The 22,872-nt window shown below is 33.6% G+C and overlaps 1 protein-coding gene and 1 long non-coding RNA gene across 2 annotated transcripts in view; one reads left to right on the forward strand and one right to left on the reverse strand.

Annotated features, from left to right (window-relative positions):
* Nucleotides 1–22,872, reverse strand: part of LOC100114775 (transmembrane protein KIAA1109) — a 504,143-nt gene that overhangs the window by 165,343 nt on the left and 315,928 nt on the right. The window lies entirely within an intron of this gene.
* On the forward strand, nt 3,687–13,113 carry LOC116416071. The gene is made up of 3 exons (XR_004226572.2): nt 3,687–4,733; nt 4,823–5,238; nt 12,588–13,113. It is a non-coding gene; the product is annotated as an uncharacterized LOC116416071 (long non-coding RNA).

Below are 22,872 nucleotides of genomic sequence, written 5' to 3' on the forward strand. Positions count from 1 at the left end.
AGTTTGCTCCCAAGTTAAAAAATAATGAGGTAAACTAAATTCTATGTATCTCGATTTTTTTTCATTTAGTTTTTATTTTAATCAATAATAATATTATTCTGTAGAAAATTTTATTAGAAAGTGTAACTGTCACAAAGGCCAAAAAAATATTCAAATGGAAATATATTTTATGATCGTAATTTACAACATTAATCATCTATATTGTAACGAGCGAACGCGAATTCGTATTTCGCGCGACCATTTTATGCGTGAGGGCAACGTTGCCAGTTCGGCGGTACTCGGGAAGCGCGCGCGAAATCAGCGCGCTAGACATATAGGCAAAAGCTCGACTACAGTAAGGACGTGTGGGAGACTTTTACTGGTACGTCACCCGCGTTTACCCGTGCGACTGAGACGAGAGAGAACAGCGACGGCTCGAGACCACCTGCTGGAAGGACACACCCGAGCCACCTTCACCTGGAGCTTCCGGGGTACCACAGCACGTCGCTGCTTCAGCCTAGAGGGACGCCTCCCGGCCATCAAAGTACTTTTCCCCGTCGGCGGCCGACGGACACGCGGCGAACGAGAACCACACGCGCGCGTCCAAACTGTAAGTTCGTCACGTTAGCTATTGCGCGATTTATAAACAACCGAATCGACTGCAGGAGCCGAGGCCGAGGCTCGCTGCCACCGAGTCGTCGGTCTCCAGTCCGAGCCGCGAGTGCGAACTCGTCCTCTCGCGACGCGCGATATATTGTACCAACATCTTCAAGAATATAGCCATCTTTCAATTGTACACGAACGCATGAGTATTTATTCCGTATTCCCGTTATGTCCTTTCGACGAACCCGGTAGAGTAAAGCCGGTTACATCGCGGCGCGGCTACAGAGCGCGCGCCTGGTCGGAGACCGGAGACATAGTACGGAGTCGGCATTGCACCGACGGCTAACGTCCGTCGCCGACTTCAGCATCATCGAGGGATAGCCGTGCGGAGATAAAAAGAAGTGAATAATCCCCCTCGTTGACGCGACAGCATCTTCGCGGCTGTCGCGCTAAAGCCCAGTTGCTCCGTGACAATATATAAATTAGGAGAGTTTAATGTATTAAAAAATAAACCTTTGAAAATCAAATTTTCATAAATACCAACAAAAAAAGGATTTGTGAGTAAGTAAATAAAAAAAATCTTATTTTAAAGTTATATTATAATTCATTTTTGTACTGATACTGGGATACTTTTGTAATTATTCTAGAAATTCAGGGATATATGCGTAACAATTTTATTCAAAAAAATAAAAACAATGAATTTAAATACTTTGAAGCCATTACTGATGGACGATACAAATTAAATGTATCGATAAATATAGGCGATAGTTTAGATGTGAATATGGAAAAAGGAACCAAACTAAAAATTATAGGTGATCTTCAAGAAAATGGTAAATATGACTTCTATATATTTTCAATATGAATTGCTTTAAAAAATAATTTTACACTTGTATATATTTATATTTACAAGGTAACACATATATTTTAAAAGTAAAAAATGAATATCATTACAAAATTCCTAATGATGACACAATGGAATTAGAAGATCTTATTTCGGGCACAGAAATATTTCTTATTGAGTACGAATGTCATCATTTTTAAATTATATTAATTTCTATTTATTTTATTTAAACTAACTTTAAATTAGCATTTTTACAGACTGAAAAAAAGAAACAGATGAAATTCAAGATTGAAATCAAGAGAGAGTATTATTTTTCTCACATTACTTTCTCTTACATTTCGGATGAAAGAAAACTCTTTAAAACTATATTTTCATCATTATCATAGTGCAAATCTTTCTCTTTTTCGTGGTCCCACTATTCGTCAGAGCCAGAGCTTATAAGAAAGCTTTTGAGCTTTACAAGAGCAAAAATCTTTTACTCACTGTGTTTCTAAACATATTATTTTTATGATTATCATCGAATGTACATTATTACAACTTAATAAATTTTTTTATTTGATTACTCAAGATAGTAGATTTTAGTTTTTATTACAAATATTTTTTTACTCTTCATATAAAATTCAAAAGTTTGAGCCAGAATGAGGGAATGCTTTACAGCTTATAATCGGCAATAATCGGAAGATGCCCAGGTCATTGAGGAATTCTGGAAATTAAGGAAAAGCAATTAGGTCATGGAATATTTTGAGATATAGAAAATTTTGTGCAAATGCTTCTTTTGAGTCTACCCCGTAAAAACGATCATCGTTGATTCAATGCTGATTTCAATATTGATTTCAGTCTGAAATCAGCGTTGATTCAATATTGAATCCACGTTGAATCAACGTTGAATCAACATTGAATTTGTCCGAAAACGCAACGTGGATTCAGCGTTGATTTCAGACTGAATTCAGTGCTGGATTTCAGGGTTCAATCAGAGTTGAAATAAATAATTGTAAAAAAAAATATCGCTAAAACCTGGGCTCGAACCCGAGACCTTTTGAATAGTAGACGAATGACTTGACCACTTAGCCATTTCGACACTTACATTTATATCTCATAATTTAACATAAACGGAATCCTATAGAGAATAACCAAAAATTAACCTACTCTATCATGATTTTTATAATAATACTGGACTGGACCCTCAACTGTACCTCTCTGTGCTCTCGGAAAGGTACTCAGCTTCGAGACTATTTGTCACCTATAGGTTTCCGTGTATGTTATATTATGAGATATAGATTGCAAGTGTCGAAATGGCATAGTGGTCAAGTCGTTCGTCTACTAATCAAAAAGTCTTGGGTTCAAGCCCACGTCTTGGCGGTTTTTTTTTACAATTTTATTTCAACCCTGATGGAACTTATATCAGTATTGCGTATATATCAGCATTGAATCAACGTTGATCGTTTTGACGGGGTATTACTATTGAGTCTATACGAATATATTATAACTCATTCATATAAATCTTTTCATGAGTTATAGTGGAAATAACTCTTGAAAAAGGAAATATTTTTAAAAAGTAAGATATACAAATAAAAGCGGGTGCGCACGAGTTGTTACTTCGTTACCTATCAGTAGACTCACAAACAATTTTTTATAAGTGTATACAAAAGTGTATCATAAATAATTTTTTTAATGCTTATTATTACTATTGTTTCATAGTTAAATTATTATTTTCGTTGCAGAATTTTATAAAGATGGAACCTCATTTTTAAATATAATAATAGAAGCGAATAAAGATGATGAACAATCAAATTTCGATCAAAAAATTTCAGATGAATTCATAAAATTTGAGCAAGAATATGATGAATATTTACTAAATTTACATAAATCAATGTTACAAGAGTTACAAGAACAAAAAATTAAACAGTTATATGACAAGAGAAAATTAAATAGGAAAAATAATAATAAATCTGAAATGTTTCATTTACTGATTTTAATCAGATTCCAAATGATATAATTCAAGACATTTTGAATATTTTAAAATTTCAAGTAAAAATTAATAAACGATTACCAAATGTTATTATAAATAACCATCGAAATTTCATGAAATATTTTGTTTCTATAGCTAATATAATACATTATATATTGATATTTAATCAATAAAATCTTTAAAAAAATGAAACTAAAGTTTATTATTTGAACGCGTATACAGCCCATCTATACGCTTTTATGCTTTACTTATATTAAAATCAAAATTTTCACTACGACGTACGTGGGGGTTGGCGGGCGAAGCGAGCAGGGGGTACCCCACTAGTATATTATAAAAAAAATTTCGCCGCCGCCGCCGCCGGTTCAAGAATTCTTTCCCTCAATTTCCAATAGGCTTGTGCAACGCTAAAAGTAGACAATCGTTCGTTGTTTTTCGATATATTTGCGATACATTGTTTACTTCAATCGAACCCCTGATGCCCCTTCTCGGTAAAGCACATGCTCGCTTGTGAACCGCGGTACTCTCATAAACGACTTGTGTTGAAATTTGAGGTTCTATTTCCCGACTGGAAATAGGAGGTGGCACTGCCGTGGGCCAGCAGTGGTTGCCCTACTGCCACCTAGGGGCTGAGCATGGCTGCCATAGTGGCACCAAGTTGGATGCGTTTCGTTCTGCTTCGCTTCTTTGGACTTTGGAGATAAAAAGATGTGTCCCTCAATTCCATTCCTGCGAACTTCCAGATTCCTATTTTCTCGCCAGAACGTGAACAGCTGATAATGTTTATAAATGTGCAATTGTGCAAGTGCAGGATTTATTTGCGTATATACACGACAACGTTTATTAAATAATAAGTATCTAGCATTATATTGCCACACAAATGTATTCGATTTTTTTTTCAAATATGTGAACAATTTTCGCATTTATTGTTATATATAGTACTGATATATTTAATGTAATCAATATTTAAGTAACTAAAGTTAATATTTGACTCAAGATTGTTATTGATCTAACGTATTATTGAAAATATAAATCTCCATGATTCTACAGCCTTTAAATGATTAATATTTACCGTATTACATTATTTTGTTTAAATAATACTGACATTGACTCAGAAGCATTTAGTATTATGAAGATATGATCGTACTGAACTGTGAAAATAAAAATTCTCCAAGAATAACAATATTTTGAAGCAAAGTTATACGTTATTGCAGTACGCAGTAAATTTAGTTAGAAAAAAATTCAGTCATTCAATACTTTATTGTCAATAATTTGGCAGCATTTCATTTGACTGCAACTGCAATATAGTTCATATCGCTAATTGATTGTATAATAATAAAATAGGTATGTATTTACAAAGTTTTATCACATAATATTGTAAAAAGAAAAGTGCACGTATTGATTTATGACTAATATTAGTTCTTTGTTTACAGTGTGATACATTATGAATAAAGATTCATATACAACTTATTTTGCATCAGTTATGTCAAATTAACACAAGTATATTTATTATTTACATCAATGATTATCCGATTTGATACATGAAATTAAGTAATTAATGCAATAATATGAAGTATAATAGCTAAAAGTAAGTCGAATTACTTACATGTAATATTCATTTTTATATGAATAATTAGAAAATTTATACAAGCATTTTATCATAAATACGCTATTCTAAGCTTACAACTTCAAGGGTGAATATGTTGGTAACGTATTATACGTGAACAGCTGTAGCAACATACTAGAATAACAATCTCTTGGTCTTTTGAAGATAAAATTTTTATAAATACAAATAAAGTACAAGGAATGCTATTACATAAAGTGTTATTAAAGATATGGAACAATTATGGTTATGTATAATCTTACTTATTTACACATAATAAATAACATTTTTTTTTTCGATATCTAACGCGTTATAAACAATTATTTGTCAGAAGTTAACTCTTCATTATTTCTATTCAAATTTTAGTAGCTATTTATTATTTGATAATATATTAAGGATATTAATAAATATTCTATTGCAACAAATAATGTACAACACCTACGTGATCTACATCTGGCTCATTTTCATCATCGTCATCTTCATCATCATTGGCATTATTTCCACTGTACACTTTATTAATAACTATTTGAAGCATATTTTCAGTAGGCTCAAAAAGTAATATATTATCTGCCCAACCATTAAATCGTAAAAAATCATTGGCCATCATTAGAGCACAGAGATTAGGCAAGGTTAAACGATTGCGTAATCGTGTTTTAATAAGTCTCTCCTCACTCCATGCTCTTTCAGGCTCAGCATTGCAATGAGGGACAGTGAGAATATTTAAAGCAAATTTCGAGAGATTCCTAAAACGTTTTTCTCCATTTATATCTTCCAACTGTGATACTGAGTGCCAAAATGCATTTGGTTCTGTATTCTCCTTTAATAGCGGCATTTCATTTAAAAGTTCATGCCATTCATTTCTAATATTTTCGATTGTAAGTGCAAAATCTACATTGTGTACAGTACGCGGTATTTGATCAATAATCAAAGGATTTTCCTGATGAAATTGCTGTGATATGGCATTAGCAGGAAGTTTTCTCAATCTCGTAAGAGAGGGCGCTCCTCCTTTGACGCGAATCGTAGACTTTTGTTCGCAGAGCAAACGGGCTCCCTCTCAGTCCTTCAGGACAGCTCACCAAGACCACATCGCCACTTTTGTTCAAGAGCTATTTCCTTCATGAAAATAAACGCCTTTTTTCAATCTATACACCTGTTTTCTATTAGCATTCCATCAAAACATCAAGACTGATAATTTAAAAAATGGGGTGCATGAGAAAACGTCTTGACAGCCCAGTCTGATAGCCATATTTATCAGAATTATCTATGCACAACAACTTATTATGTGTTTCAGCTTAATATAAACACTACTTACAATTTATTTTTTAATGCTCATATACGTATATAAATAAGCATTAAAAAATGATTTGTAAGTAGTGTTTATATTAAGCTAAAATAAATAATTTCTACAGATTCTAGTTTTTGTTTAAATAGATAAAAACTCACCTTATAGAAGGTTAGATCCTGTTGTAAATAAATGCACAAATACCTAAATCCACAAGTACTACTTTTTGGCTACAAAAACTTTAAAATCCATATCCAACGCGGTTTTATAATAATTAATAGATTTACTATTACAAAGCTTCCTTATAAAATGGAAGCAATAGAATTATTTAATATGAATCATATGCTAATCGTGTACATTCTCGAGACAGACAACTTAGATGCATGTTTTTTACAAATCTTTGATACAAATTGTCAAACGAATTAAGCCAGTTTCCAAAGTTATACTAACAGGTCTATACTAAAAAATAAAAGCAACAAAATATTTACAGATTTAGTTGAAATAGGGATAATAATTTTATTGTATGATTGAGCATATAAACTGACACATTATTTATGTATTAATAGTTTTATTAATTTATATCAAAAAGTCATCAATCTTACAGCTGAAACTTTATAATGAAAAATTTGGGATAATTGATGTAAAGCTAAGAATTTATAAGCTTATGTTTTGATAGCGTATATCACTTTCATATAAATAAGTATTTAAAAGTTAGTGGAAGCTATGTAACTTCATTTAATTGGAAACAGTTTATTTGAAAATCAAAAGAAGACTCTACGAGATATATGCTTTTTTTATTGAAAATCATTCAATAAAGGATGTAGAGAAATCTATAAACCTAAGAAAAATAACCAAAATTGATCATTAAACAAAATTATTAGTTACACAAGTTTCTCTTCGAGAAAAATAAACATTTTCCTAAAATAAATGGTAACTAAAATATAAGAATTGCAAAATGTTGATTTACCTATCAAAATAAGCGTAGGATCTGCATGGTATGAGGTGATAAGGAAAATCCTTTTATAGTATCTGAAAAGACAAATACAATATTCACATAAAAAGTACAATTTCAAACAAACCTGTGGTAATATACAAAATACTTCTAGACAAACTGCATAAATCTTTAACGAATCTTCTGCTATATTATAAGATTCTCTGTCGTTAAACGGTGAAATGGATCATTGACTAAAATTAGTATTTATTCGACTATTATGAGTAACAATACATACAAAGGTGCAAGAGTATTCATTAATATTAAAGCATGTAGAAAACAATAAATTAAGTATAAATAAAATACAAATCAACAGTTAATAACATCAAATGTATAAATTAACTCTCTAATATAAAAAAGTGCTTATTATATTGTATTTATTATTTATTGATATCCAGGTATTTACAAATGGTTAACTAAATTAAGATAAATACTTGCCTACAATCAATACAATCTTTTTTCCAATTAATCTTTTATCGATCAATCTGTTAAAAGTATTGCATGTAGGTTAATTTGTTGTCTCCTGCTCTCCGGAAAGACGCAATCAGCGTAATCTGAAACAAGCTCTAAAAAACGGGTCTGTTCATCTCCAAACTCAAAGTCCAAAGAATCAAAGCGGAACGGAACGCAACCAACTTCGTACGCTCCACCACGCATAAACTACGGATCGGAGTTTTGACATCACTGACGCTGACACGGTAGCCGAAAATTAACTTGGCTAACTGGTAGTTATTGATATTTTGAAATTGCAAATAACCAGTTGAATTTTATTTACGCAACAAATAACGCATTTACCACGTTATATTATCCATAAATAAACGGTACATCGATAAATCATACACTTTACACAGCAAAATTAGTTAATTGAACATGCGTATGTTAGATTAGATTTCGGAGTTATGGGAGCATATAACAGTCATAGCTCGAGCGCGCAGTACGCATGTGCCACGTCAGCGAACAGACCGAACAGACGCACACTTACACAAGGCGACTGACAGATTGCATTTGCGTTTAATATTGTACGCACATGTGCAAACGGCAGCATCATTACCCGAGTGAGGTAAATCGTGCGCGCCCGCGGCGGCCTAGAGCCAGGCCATATGGGGGCACTATTACATTTTCGATGTGGGCCAACCGTGGCAACCACAAAGGAGCCATCTCTTATAACGTGGCAGCCCCGCTAACATTTCCAGGTGGGTTGCGAGCTGCGGCATAGCGACGGGAGCGCTATCATGCACAAGGGGGCACTATACGTCCCAACACGAAAGGACATCAGTCCCCCTGCAAAGAAAGCCTACGGTGACCAGCAGAGGGCAGCATACGCGCCTATATTTTTCAGTGTAGCTCGAATCGACATCTTGTAACGTATATATAAGAAATACAAAAGGCGTCCTTATAAAGTAAGAAATACAAAAGGCGTCCATAATTCCGAAGGTGCGCGTAAAAGTTTCGGTTACAGATAGAGATAAATTAGACCAATCAAAGGTTTGGGTAGCAATAGAGATAGAGCTACATATGTAGTGCTATCTTTATCGCTGGGTTTCTAAAAGGGTAGAAATATACACGAAAAAATGTCTGACATCAGCCGTCTTTGAGCAAGGACAAAGTACCTCTTACGTTCAAGATACGGCTGCAGTTCCTGTTTCACAGGGTACGCAGCGCAATCTCAGGCTTTTATTAAATCGCAGCGTTTCTTTTCGGGGCGCAGCATTCCCTACCATCAATGTCCGTAGCTGCCATATACAGGGGTAACTGTTGTACCTGGCACTGAGCGCTACGGTCCCTCTCTACAAAGAGCATTGCGCTTTCGTACTTATTACGTTGTGATTAGAACAGCTGCGATTAGAAATGGACCGGGTGTCAAAAAGAAATAGAAAATAAAGAAATAACGATGAAAATTGGAATTTACATAGAGATAGTAATAGAGAAGAAGTCTCAAAAGATAACAAAATAATAAAAATATAGATTTTAATATAGATGAAGTTCAAGCTAGAAATTTAAGAATTATATTAAAGATATGAGTAGAATTCACCATAAAGAAAAAGGAAGGACTGGAATATGGGTAAAGACGTGAATATGAGTAGAGATGTCAATTCCGACAAAAACTTAAAAAAAAAACTTAATGACGAAGATCGGAGATAGATGAGAAATCTGAGAATAAGGAGATAAAGACAGAAATCAGGATAACGATGAAATTCGTGATAGATCCAGAGTCGTAGATAAATGTATAGGGATATCGATGTAGTCAGAAATAACGATAACATTAGAAATACGTGTGAAAAAGAGGACTGATACAGAAGTAGATAGACAAAGTTCAAGATGGAGTATGGTAAGTCGCTAAAAGTTATAAAAATATTGATCTACATAATAAGTTAAAGAAAGACAGAAAGACAATTGGAAACGCAATAGATTCGGCATTAGAAATTAAACTAGAGATAAAGGTAACGATAGATTATCCTTCAGCGACAAATTAGTTTGAAAATATTGTAACGGGATTTCCGGGCACTAATTCGCACAAAAGTAAAGCGACGAGGAGCATTCGACCCCACATCCCCGAGATCTCAAGGCGCGTGCTCTAACCACTGAGCCAACGACGCACTACCCTGCACTCGCGCCGACTAGCTCTTACGGGCGCTACCCGTATCTTTATCAGCTTCACAATTTTTGAAAACAAAAATAAAAGTAGGAGACAAATCAGCGTAATTATCTAACAAAATATTTTTTCTATATTATTTCTACATCACTACTTATTAAATAATTTGAATTATTTTTATTAATTCGATAGTTGGATATATAAATGAAATTATTGGTGAAAAAACGTATAACAATAGTATAAAAAATGAAGAATTAAAAATGTTTAAATTTATCTTAAATAATAACGATGGCGTACGTATTCAATGTAATATGTATGATGACATGATTCCAAGATTTGTTTCTGAATTGAAAAATAATGAGGAAAACAAAATTTTATAAATCTTAATTTTTATTTTTTATTTTCGTTTGATTTATTTTTCCAATTGAAATTATTTTGTAGAAAAAAAAATATTTTTAGAGAAAAATGGTTTTTCTCTATCTGATGCTGTCCCTCGGTGGTGATTAAGAATATTGGTTCGTCTCTATCGGTCTTCCCGAGACAGGTTGTGTGGAGAGATAGGAGAGAAAGAACTTTAAAACATTTTCTCTTTTCTTCTCAACGTTTCGACAGACAATGCCGCCCTCATCAGGAGACTGATGTGAAAAAATTTTATTAAAAACTTGTTGTATAACAATATATGTACAGTGTGAAGAATAGAACTTACAATTATGGAGAAGATCAATACAAAGTTCTGTCGAGAAGGCGCTTCCCCGCCGCGCGGGGAGAACGTAGGTGAACAGTGTTTCTGTCTCAGCTCTTTGATTATAGTTTGCGCAAGTTAAGATTTTCGTCGTGTTTATATAGCGCGGAGCAGTAAGAAGAGAGTCGAGCGGCCTTGTTGACAATTTCTTCCGCTATTGACGTCAGAGCCTGGCTTATGTTTGTTTTGTTTTCAGCTGGTGTATAAGGTGCGTGTATACTGTATTTGAATTTTAAGTGTCTTCCTTCTTATTAATAACGTTTTCTTGTAGGTGTATGTGTAGCATTTCGGAAACTAGTCTTTTATTTAAATTGATCTCTCTGTCTTTAATGTGGTAGTTTTCAATATTGAAAGTGTGATTCAGATTGTTCACGTGATCGAAGATTACAGTATTTTTCGATTTTTTGTGTTCATTTATACGTATACATACATTCCTTTTTGTTTGGCCTACATACGTGTCAGAGCAATCATTACATTCAAGTTTATAGACAACGTTATTTGCCTTTTATAATGATGTTTTTTATTTGGCTATTTATTTTCGGTATAGTTTCGATGTTGAGAGTCTTGAATGTATGACTGGTCTGCTCGTAAAAACCTTGAATATAGGGTAGGCTTACAATATTGCGTTTTTCATTACTGCTAATCTGTTGCCTTGACAATGTTTTCGATGTTAACGTTGACATTCTTTTTCGTATATATTTGTTAACGAAGGCGGGTGGATAATGATTTTCATGCAGTAATTTTTTGATGTTTTGAATGTTCTTATTGTGAAATTTCTTGTTGGATAATTTTATCGCTCTATCGACAAGATTGTACACCATGGCGATTTTTTGAGACATTTGAGGATGTTGTGATGTGTAATTTAAAAATCGCGCGTTCTATTCTTCTACAGGTTCTATTCTTCTGCAAGTTCTATTCTTCACACTGTAGATATATTGTTATACAACAAGTTTTTAATAAAAAATTTTCTCATCAGTCTTCTGATGAGGGCGGCATTGTCCGTCGAAGTGTTGAGAAGAAAAGACAAAATGTCTTAAAGTTCTTTCTCTCCTTTCTCACCACACAACCTACCTCGAGAAGACCGACAGAGACGAAACAATATTATTATGTAGAAAATTTTATTAGAAAGTGTAACGGTAACAAAAGCGAAAAGATATACAAAAGGAAATATATTTTATGATCTTACTTTACAACATTATTCATCTGTATGTAAATTAGGACAATTTAATTTATTAAAAAATGAACCTACGAAAATCAAATTCTCTGAAGTACCAATGAAAAAAAAAAAAATTATAAGTACAAAAAAATTAATCTTGCTATTTATTATACTTATTTATATTCATTATGAATATTCTAGAAATCAAAGGTTTTTTGCGAAATAATTTTATCCAAAAAAATAAAAACAATGAATTTGAGTGTTTTGGAGCCATAACAGATGGAACATACAAATTAGATGTATCGATAAATATAGGAAATAATGTTAATTTAAAATCGAAAAAGGAACAAAATTAGAAATCATAGGTGATCTTCAAGAGAACGGTATATATATATATATATATATATATATATATATATATATATATTGTTGTTTTAATTATTTTGAATTTTTATAACTTTTAATTTAATTTATTAGGCAATACTTATATTTTAAAAGTAAGAGATGAAGATCATTACAAAATTCTTAATGATGATCCAATGGAATTAGAAGATCTTATCTCAGGCACAAAAATATTTATTATTGAGGTATTAATATTTAATATAAAAACACAAACTATTTATTATTCATATATTCAAATCAAAATATTTTATTTTGTAGAATGAAGAAAAAAAATAGATAAAATTTAAGAAAATGTATAAATACTATAAATATTGTATCGTTTACGGAAAATAAAATCTCGACCCATTCTTATGCAAACATCTTGAGAATGTAACTTAGTGTATTATAACAATTTATATATGTAATAATATAATTTTTATTTTTTTACAGAGAGAACAATGGAACCTCAGAATATATCAGTTGATACTTTAATTGAAGAATATGAAAATGAACAGTCAAATTTGGAGATTCTATATCAAAGATATATCATTGATGAACATATTAAATTTGAGCAAGAATATGATACTTATTTACATGAATCAATGTTAAAATCGCAAGAACAGAAAATCAAACTATAACATGATAAGAGTTAAACAAGTTAAACTATAGTTAAACAAGAGTTAAACAAGAAAATTAATGATAAGTCTAAATATTTTACAGAATTTGAACAAATTTCTAATAACATTATTAAAAGCAAATTTTAAAATATAGAGTAAAAATTAATAAACGATTATCAAATGTAATTATTAATAACAATCAAAATTTTATAAAGTATATTGTTTCTATAGCCAATATAATAACATTATATATTGTTGTCTACACAATAATATTGAATACAAATTTTTAGTAACACTTTTGCTGCACTTGGTATCACAATTCTATAATATACATATGTGTATATATATATATATATATATATATTGAGGCATTCTTTCCCAACGTTACACCCCTGCTGCCCACTTTTTATTTCATCTAAAAATTTTCAAAAAAATGTTAAATTTTGTAGAAAATTCTCAGCTTTTGAATGGCGAGTGGCAAAATCACCAGTGTTAATCGGATTATCCTGAAAATTCAAAAAAACCGTAAATTAAGGATGGAAAATTTATGGTAATGGCATCCTACTAATTCTGAAGTTGCTATACGAGTATTATCCAAAGGGTAACAGCCTCTTTTCACTATAAAATACCTCGACGAACCGTTCAAATGGTCTCAAATTGGTTCTGGAAAAATTTGGATCCTGAAAATAGAAAAAGATGACAAAAAGTTGTTCTTTCTGTGTAGTTATGACAATCTTGGTGTCAGAAAGAGGTATTAGACAACCTTTAGTTAACTTACAAATTTGAGAACACGTTGGAAGGTTCTCAACATCACTCCTGGTTTTGCCAAAAAGCCAAAATCAGTCAGTTCAGTAAGACGATAGATTGTGGGAGGTGTTTTTCTACCTTGCTCGATTTTCCCACTCGCTTTGCTCGTGCGAAAAATGTCGAGCAATATAAGGTAGAAAACCATCTCCCATAACAGTGTCATAATATACTACTAGCAAGGAACGCTCGCTTCGCTCGCGACTTACAAATTCATTGTAATGATATTTAATTATTTGATGTGTCATTGTTAAATATACTATTAAATATTAGATGTACACTCTATGGTAGTGTAATGGCCCGGTGCGTTCGCTTGGTGAAAAGTGGTAGCATGGAGCGCGCGCCTTTTGAATCGGCGTTGCTCCCGTTGCGGCTCGAACTAATCTGTCTCTGAGATGCTCTTCTCTGTTGCACGTAGCCTCCAGGGAACGGGTATACGTAGCCTCCTCCCGGAAGATCCGGGTGCTGGAGAGGGATGCTGACGGCCGTGGTGATGTGAAGGTCTCCGCCTCGCTGGATTCTGTCCCCTCCTCCCCGCGTCCCTGGGTCCGGGAGAGGGATATCGGTGGTTAGAACGGCGGCAAGGTCGGGTAAAACCCCGGGGAAAAAGGCCTCGTCCTAATCCTGCCAGATGGCGTCTGGGCATTCTCAGGCCCTCCTTGGCCATCGTCTCGGGTCTTGGTTTTTGTGGCGTTTTATGGCCCTCTTTATGGCTCGTCCGGTTTATGTTCTATAGCCCTTCGAGCGATCAGTGATAATCCCGCATTTTACTGTCTTGTTTGCCGCGTTTCTATGTACCTTGAATCTCGTGTGTTTTTCAGTTTTGAGATTCGCGCCCGCGCGTCTCGCGAGTTAGCCGTGGTTTTAATGGTGGCGCCCTATTTGTTATGTTACACCTTCTTTAATGGAGGCCTATTCGGTATGTTACAGTAGTTAATTCATGTGGAAAGTTTTTGAAATGCTCTAATCAGATTGCCGGATCTATAAATTCGAACCAATCAAAAGCACGATTTCATAAACGTCCTACGAGAATTAACTACCGTCAAATGAATATATTCGATATATCCAACATTCTATAAAAGTAGTTATAGCTACTAGTACACAGGAATATTAAAAAATTTTTTAAACTCTTTGAAATTATTTGATGACAGTATTAATTATATTAACAAAATATAACTATAGAATAATATTAATTAAAAATTTTTTTATTTACATTTATAATATAATGAAGATTGTAGGATTGTAACAATTATAACATTTATATTCTCTACTAAAATGTAATGCATAATACAATATTTACTTTTATATTAAATGATAACGATATCTTAAATCCCCAGCGAAAAAGAATAATGAAAACAACTAAGGAAAACAGTTATGAACTGTAGATGACAGCAGAAACAGTCGAAATTAAGACATAGACAACAATAAACTTCTGTTGTCTTCAGTTTTATTTAATTTGCTAGAGTTTTTATCAGTTGGCTTCAGTTTTTTTCAGGTAGAAAATTTTACGATTTTGTAAATGAATCAAACAAATGAATACAACAGACAATAACTATTAATAAGTGAAGACAACAGTTTTTTCATAGTTTAAAACAGTTTTTTTCTTCATTTTATAATTGTTGTCTTCTACATTCACTAGTTTTTCCCCAATCAAAACAGTTATCTTCGGATTTTTACTGATTTTTATTTTAAAAACACGCCTTTAATAACATAATAGAATCAAATTTACGTAACTGCTGAAAACTGTTCAAATCTGGTACCACCCGCAGTAAACTGAAGAAAACTAATGATACCTGTAAATAACCTTCCTGTTGTCTTTGTCTCAATTCCAACATTCTTCTGCTGAAAATTTCTAAAAACTATTCAGATAAAAACTGTTGTGTGCAGAATTTTTTTCACTGCGGATCAATATAAGTATGAAAAATTATGTCATTTTACATAAAATCATATTTCATATCTTTACATAAAGATCAATTTATTCATTCAATTAATTTAATCATCATTTTATTTAAAATATTTTCCGATTCAGTGTGTGTAAAATTCACTTTTACACACGCACTGCGTGAGTTTAAGCACATTTTACGCCCCCTGTCGAAAAATAACTTTCGATACACATGCGAAAAGTACGAACTTGTATCGAAATATTGTAACGAGGTGCGAAATCGAGCAAATCGCGCATCGTTGAAACGCGACGTTGCGCAAGCGCGAGGCGAGATTCAGGGCCTCGCGTATAAGTCGTGGTCCGTCGGAGAGACACATAGCTTTCGGCCATAGATACAATTGGAAAACATGGCGGAAGGGAAAGGACCTCCCGACAAAGGCACGAAAAGTTTTTTGAAGTGCCACAGTAATTGTGAGGCTACCACGGTAATCTGTATAGTTTGTGACGGTGCTTTCCACCAGAGTTGTGCTCGACAAAAAAACCTGGTATTTATAAGTGATAGATTGGTGATTTGCCAAGATCATCCCAAGTTAACCTCAAAAATTGATGAAAGTCTACTAAGCGATTCGGCCAGATTTTTTATTGCTACCATTAAACTGAAACAATCTGAAGAAATAAAGAGGGATATACTAGCTGAACTATCAAATAAGTCTCATGAACTAAATGCTTCAATTAGAGATTTTGAAGGCGAATGTGAACATCTTAATAAAGAAAATGAGCTTTTAAGGAAACTGAACAGCGAATTGGAAGAAAAGAACGCTATGTTGCGAGATTCTCTAAACCAGGATATTTTTAAACAGTCAAATCGACAAACTAACTCTAAAACCTATGCTGAGATTGCAAGTAGCACCAAGCCGCAACCTAAGCGCATCCTTAAAATTATCATTAAACCTAACAGTGATTGTACAAAAATGGAAATCAACGAGTGCATTACCAAGTGTTTAATCAAAGAAAAAAGCATTCAAACGAATGATGTCTACTGCCTAAAAAAACGTAACGAGATAATGGTGCAGTGTATTAATGTTGAAAGTGTAAACAAGACTGAAAAACTACTGAAAACCAAGTTAAGTGACTTATGTGAAACAAAACTTGAACAATTAAACAACCCAAAAATCAAAATTGTTGGAATCGAAAACTGTTCAAATCTGGACATCAAAAGCATTGAAGAAGACATCAATATCAGAAACTTTCCTGATTTTGACTCTAAAGTAAATGTTTTACACATGTATACGAATAGCAAAACTAACCTCACTAGTGTACTAGCTGAAGTTACCTCTGAAGTATACAAATATATCAGAGAAAGTAAAAACAAAATCTTTGTCGGATGGCAATCTTGCAGAGTATTCGACCTAATAAACATCAAACCATGTCTGAAATGTGGGAGATTTGAACATAGTACTGATAAATGTACTAATCAATCTACTTGTCTCAGATGTTCACTGAAGCATAAAACAATTAGTTGCACCAGTACCACGCTAGCCTGTCCTAATTGTAGTTTCAGCAACTCCAAGTTTGAAACCAATTACAATACCAATCATGATGCTACGGATTATAATATGTGTATTATATTAAAAAACAAAATTAAGAAATACATCGAGACAACTGATTATCCGGTGCAACCTAAGTTACCGACGGTTAAACCAATACCGATAAATTACCCTATGGAGATAATAATAAACTTGATAATATCTCGAACGCAAGTGATCTACACAGTAACCATGATCAATCCAGTGAAGCAAACCTAAGCATTCAAAAAGTTACTGACAAACAGCCTATATGGAATCAACATCAACATGCTGAACAAAATCTACAAAAACCTAGGAATCAACTACCGACTCGTAACCAACAAAATTCATCCAAGACTAAAACGACTGCAAAATCTGCTAGGTAAAGTTTTATCTCTTCACAGTAACTGGTCTCAAATTTAAATTAATTGAATTATGGATTTTGAAATTTTGGATAAAATAAACAACGATTCTATTATCATGGAAAGAGTTTTCGAAACGACATCTAGTCTTAACAAAGCGCTGAACAACAAATCAGATTTCATAATGCATGTAAATATTCGTAGTATGTCAGCTAACTTTGATAAACTGAAAATTTTATTTAATAGCTTAACTATTAAACCATCGATTTTAATATGTACCGAAACTTTTGTTCAAATTAATTACAAAATGTTTGAGTTAAATGGATACAAAAGTTACTACAATGATAGCCATCTTAATCAAAATGATGGAGTTATAGTCTTTGTTGATAGCAATATTGTCCATGAGACCAAAATTATTGAGTGTGGTAGGGCAAAGTTGATCAACGTTCATATTAGGTTAAGTAATAATAAAGGAATTGATATATCCTCTGTTTATAGATCTCATGGAATTCCTAAGAGTGAATTTATCTTAGCTCTTAATAATTTCTTAAACAAAAAAAGAAATGTTAAAAATCATCTACTAGTGGGGGATTTTAATATCAATTTACTTGATACAGAAAAGGATAGCCAGGAGTTTCTCTGTAACTTCCTGGACAAAGGATACATACCAGGCTTTTTAGGTATTACCAGGCCATCGATTGGAAGTAGCAAAGGATCATGCATTGACAACATTTTCATAAAAACAGATAATCTAAAAACTGCTACGTTCAAACTTAAACACTCTCTAACTGATCACTATCCAATATTTATTACTCTCGAAAAAATGAGAACTAAAAATTTTGAGTCCATCAAATTTATTGATTATAAGAAATTAACTAATGTTGCTAAGACTATAAATTGGAATATAATTATGTCAATCCATGATCCTAATAAAGCATCCGATTAACTGATAAATGATATCAAATTCTGCATTGAACATGCTACAATTATAAAAAGAAATGTGAATCATAAGCCCAGAAAGACCTGGATAACTAATGCTATTATGCAATCATGTGCCACTAAAGAATTACTGTATAACATATGGCGTAAAGACATTAATAACAAACAGCTCAAGCTTGAGTATCTCACTTATACCAAAGTTCTGAATAGGGTAATAAAAGATGCTAAAATAAAGCATAAAAAGAACCTAATCGAAAGTAATGTAAACAACTCAAAAAAATTATGGAGTATTATTAACAACAAAATAGGGAAAAATAGTAAAGTTAATGATAGTATAAGTTATATTAAAATAGATGATAGTAAGATTTTTAATAAGGCTGAAATAGCTGATTGTATGAATAATTTTTTCTGTGTAATTGGTCATAGGTTGAGTGCCAAGTTTGACAAATCTACTAATAATGCGAGAAAAATGCCCGACATGAACATTAATTCCTTTTTCTTAATTCCAACGAATTCTGTTGAAGTTTTGAATATCATAAATAATATGAAATTTAAAAATGGTGGAGTCGATAAGATTAACACCAAAACTCTGAAGGTTTTGAGTAATTTTATTGTTAAACCGTTAGTTTTTATTTTTAATTTATGTATTGAAAAAGCCATCTGGCCAAACGCATTGAAAAACGCGGAGATAATTCCTGTACATAAATCAGGAGAAAGGCATAATATATCTAACTACAGGCCTATATCTTTAATCTCCAACTTGGCAAAGATCCTGGAAAAAATTGTATATATTAGAATTATAGATTTTGTTGAAAAACACAATTTGATATCTGATCAGCAGTTTGGCTTTAGGAAGAATACTGGTACTAAAAATGCCCTAAATTATTTGGTGAATATTCTCTATAATAATCTCGATGCTCCTACCATTGTTACCTTCTTGGATCTTGCTAAAGCTTTTGATACTGTTGATCATGATCTTTTAATTGAGAAACTTTACCACGTTGGAGTTAGAGGTCAGGTACTTGATTTGCTGAGAAGTTACCTCAATGATAGACTGCAAAAAATTAGAGTAGGTAAAGACGAGAGTGCTAGCAAGCAAATAACAATTGAGGTTCCCCAAGGTACTATCCTTGGTCCTCTCCTATTCCTGATATACATAAATGACCTTTTAAAAGTAATCCCTTCCAAAGCCATTTCATCGTATGCTGATGATACTGTCATAATATCCTCTGGGTCTTCATGGAAAGATGCCCAGGATAATATGAACAGTTATATACTAAAAGTAGATGCTTGGTTAGCGAGTAATAGATTATCCCTGAATGTTGATAAGACTGTCTATATGACTTTTGGAAATTACTGTGATAGCGTGCCTATACAGTCTTGTGTCAAAATAAGAGATAAACTAAGTAGAGTCGAGAGCTGCAAATACCTAGGGATTATTTTCGATTATAACCTAAGATGGGATAAACACATACATAATATCATCAATAAAACCAAGTACCTAATTTACATCTTCTACAAGATCTCCCAGTACATGTCAACAGAAACATTGATGTTGATATATTATGCCTTTTTTCATAGCATATTCTCTTACGGAATTATTGCTTGGGGATAATTATTAATAGGATATTAAAGATTGTAAATAAAAATAAGTTTGTACAAAAAAATCCTATGAATATAGCTAAATTATTCGCATATGAATCGCTACTACTACACTACTGTGATCTTAGAACTAAATATATTAACTCTAATAGCATTACTAGAAATAAGAACTTAACTATACCCAAATTTAATAAAAGGGTTAGCAACAAAATGAGCTATCTTAAGGCTATATCTGTATTCAATGATCTCCCGAATGAACTAAAAACTGTTAATATTGTAAATAATTGGCAAAAGAAAAAACTAAAAAATTGAATACTCTTAAACTACACGTAATTTAGTAATTTTTTGTCAGTTATCTTTTGAATTTATCTCAAATACTTTATATATTTTCACCGTGATACAGCTTTATTTACTGGAGGCCTCACTAGGCAACGTGGTCTTTAGACCATGTTGCTAAGTTTATATTTTTTGTTATAATACTTATGTAAGATTTTAGTTTTAAGGTTATTAAGTTTCTAAATTTTGTAAAATGCCAGTCCTGCCCACAGGTACCTACGTGTACCTCTGCAGGTTTTTGCAGATGTTATTTAGATGTAAATACTTTTCTGGTCAATAAAATAAAAAATAAAATAAAAAAAAATAGTTGCGAACGCGTCAGCACTCATGTGTGAGACTGACTAGATCGAGCGACGACCGATAGCGTGCGAGAGAAAGAGAGTATGTGTGAACGCGAGAAGAATACGTCCATACCAACTCCTGCTACCATAAGTAAGGACGACCTGACATGTCGATCAGCGACCGAACGAGACGTCGTCGGCTCCTGCGAGTGAGCCAGCAACACCACCAGAGCAGAGTGTGTGGTATGCGCCTACCGAGAACGGTGACTGCAAGTAAGTAGGGCTGAACCCTTTTATCTGTATCGCGCCAGCAGTAGCTGCGGCTACAGCTTTGCGACTTGGTGCAGGGGCATCGATTAGCGGCTTTCTCGTTCGCACGCGTACGCTTCGCGAGATACTCTCCACGCCGAGTCGACATTGAGGTAACTGGGCGCATATTTGAAGAAAAATGCAGGTTAGCCAGCTGGGCGCAACGCTTAATGGAACAACGCAGATGATTTGGATATACTGGGGGATTATAGGGAAACGGTAGCAAGAAACACGGAAATTCTCATAAAAGCGGCAGAGTATACAGGGTTAGAAGTGAGTGAATCAAAAACAAAGTACATGATTGTGGATAAACTAGGCATCTGCAGAGGGTAGGGAGATCACAAAGTTGGTAATTTTACTTTTGAAAAGGTTAGCGAATTCAGGTATCTGGGTACGACCATAAATGATAGAAACGAGATTAATGTCGAAATAAACAAGATACTCCATTCGGGTAATACTTGCTTCTACGCCGTGAGTAATTTACTTAAGTCGAGGCTGTTGTATAAAAACGTTAAAATAAGAATATACAGGACAATAATACTGCCGGTGGTTCTGTACGGGTGCGAAACATGGGCTCTCACTAAGCAGGCGGACAACCGTTTTAGGGTATTTGAAAATAAAGTTTTGCGAAAAATATACGGGCCGAAGAAAGATGAGGAAACCGGGGAATGGAGGAGACTACACAATGATGAGTTACACAATCAGTACGCGTCACCATATATTAACAGAATAATAAAATCACGCAGATTGGGATGAATAGGGCACGTAGCGAGAATGGGAGACGACCGTACGGCAGCGCGTGTCATGAACGGCAGGCCGATGGTAACGCGACCTCTAGGTAGATCTAGACGTAGATGGGAGGACAACGTAAAATCGGATCTAGTAGAAATAGGGCGGGTGGGTGTCGATTGGAGGGGTGCATCTTGGGTAGGGTTGACACAAGACAGGGCAGCGTGGAAGGCTTGCGTAGATGAGGCGATGAACTTTCGAGTTCCAAATGCCACTTAAAAAAAAATAGTGTTATAATAAATAAAACAAATAAATGAAAAATATAATAAATGAAACAAATTAAAATAAAACAATTCTTGTATTTAAAAAAAGATATGGACATATCTAACGTCAGCATTTTTTATAGAAGAGACTCTCCGCGTAAATGTAACTTATTCAGACTTACCACGCGGTGGTAATGGTCTGCAGGAGTCAAAGTTGGTTGACGCGTTAAATCGTCAATCAATTTTGACTATTAAAAATAACAATAATTTATGCCTACCGCGGGCTATCGCATGCAGGTTAGTTTTTCTTGAGAAAGCGGAGTCCGCACGCACGATCTGGGCCAAAAAATTGGCGAAAAATCGCCTTTAATTCAATGACGCACCAAAGAACATGTGCAATTGAAATTTCTGAAATAGCAGGAGTAGTTGTGCCTGAAGGCTGTGGCTATACCGATTTCAGAAATTACAATTATATTTGTTGGATTACGGAGTTGCGCTAATGATATATTATATAGAGAGTTTAGGCCGTGGAGAGAGGGCGTTATTTAACGGGAAAACATTTTATGACGGAGTAAATATAAAATATACTTGAAAAATTAATATCGCGTTCCATAGGGATATTAATCATTTTAATTTAATTTTAAACTTGACTGCGTTATGTGTTAAAAAGCATCAGCGATATTACTGTGAAGATTGTAACACAGTATATGTATACGCGGCTTTTTCATCATAAATTCGAAAATCTTTGCATATCGTGCAATACTTCACCAGCGTGTCAGGCTCTCGGTGCGGCCATAACTTGTGAGATTGCCACCGTGAGTTTAAAAACCTACAGTGCGTTGCAAATCACAAGGCTCCTAGTTCGTACACGATAAGTAAATCGAAAACTGCGCGACGCTGAATTTGCCAATTCGTAAAGTATTGTACTTTTTGTCATTATGTTTATGATATTGACTCTAATAAACATAATTGCAAAAATATGTACTGTACGAATTGTAAAGCAGTGCATGAGAAAAATGCCAACTGCTACATGCAAATTAGACCTC

The sequence above is a fragment of the Nasonia vitripennis genome (genome assembly GCF_009193385.2).
Source record: "Nasonia vitripennis strain AsymCx chromosome 1 unlocalized genomic scaffold, Nvit_psr_1.1 chr1_random0016, whole genome shotgun sequence".
NCBI lineage: Eukaryota > Metazoa > Arthropoda > Insecta > Hymenoptera > Pteromalidae > Nasonia > Nasonia vitripennis.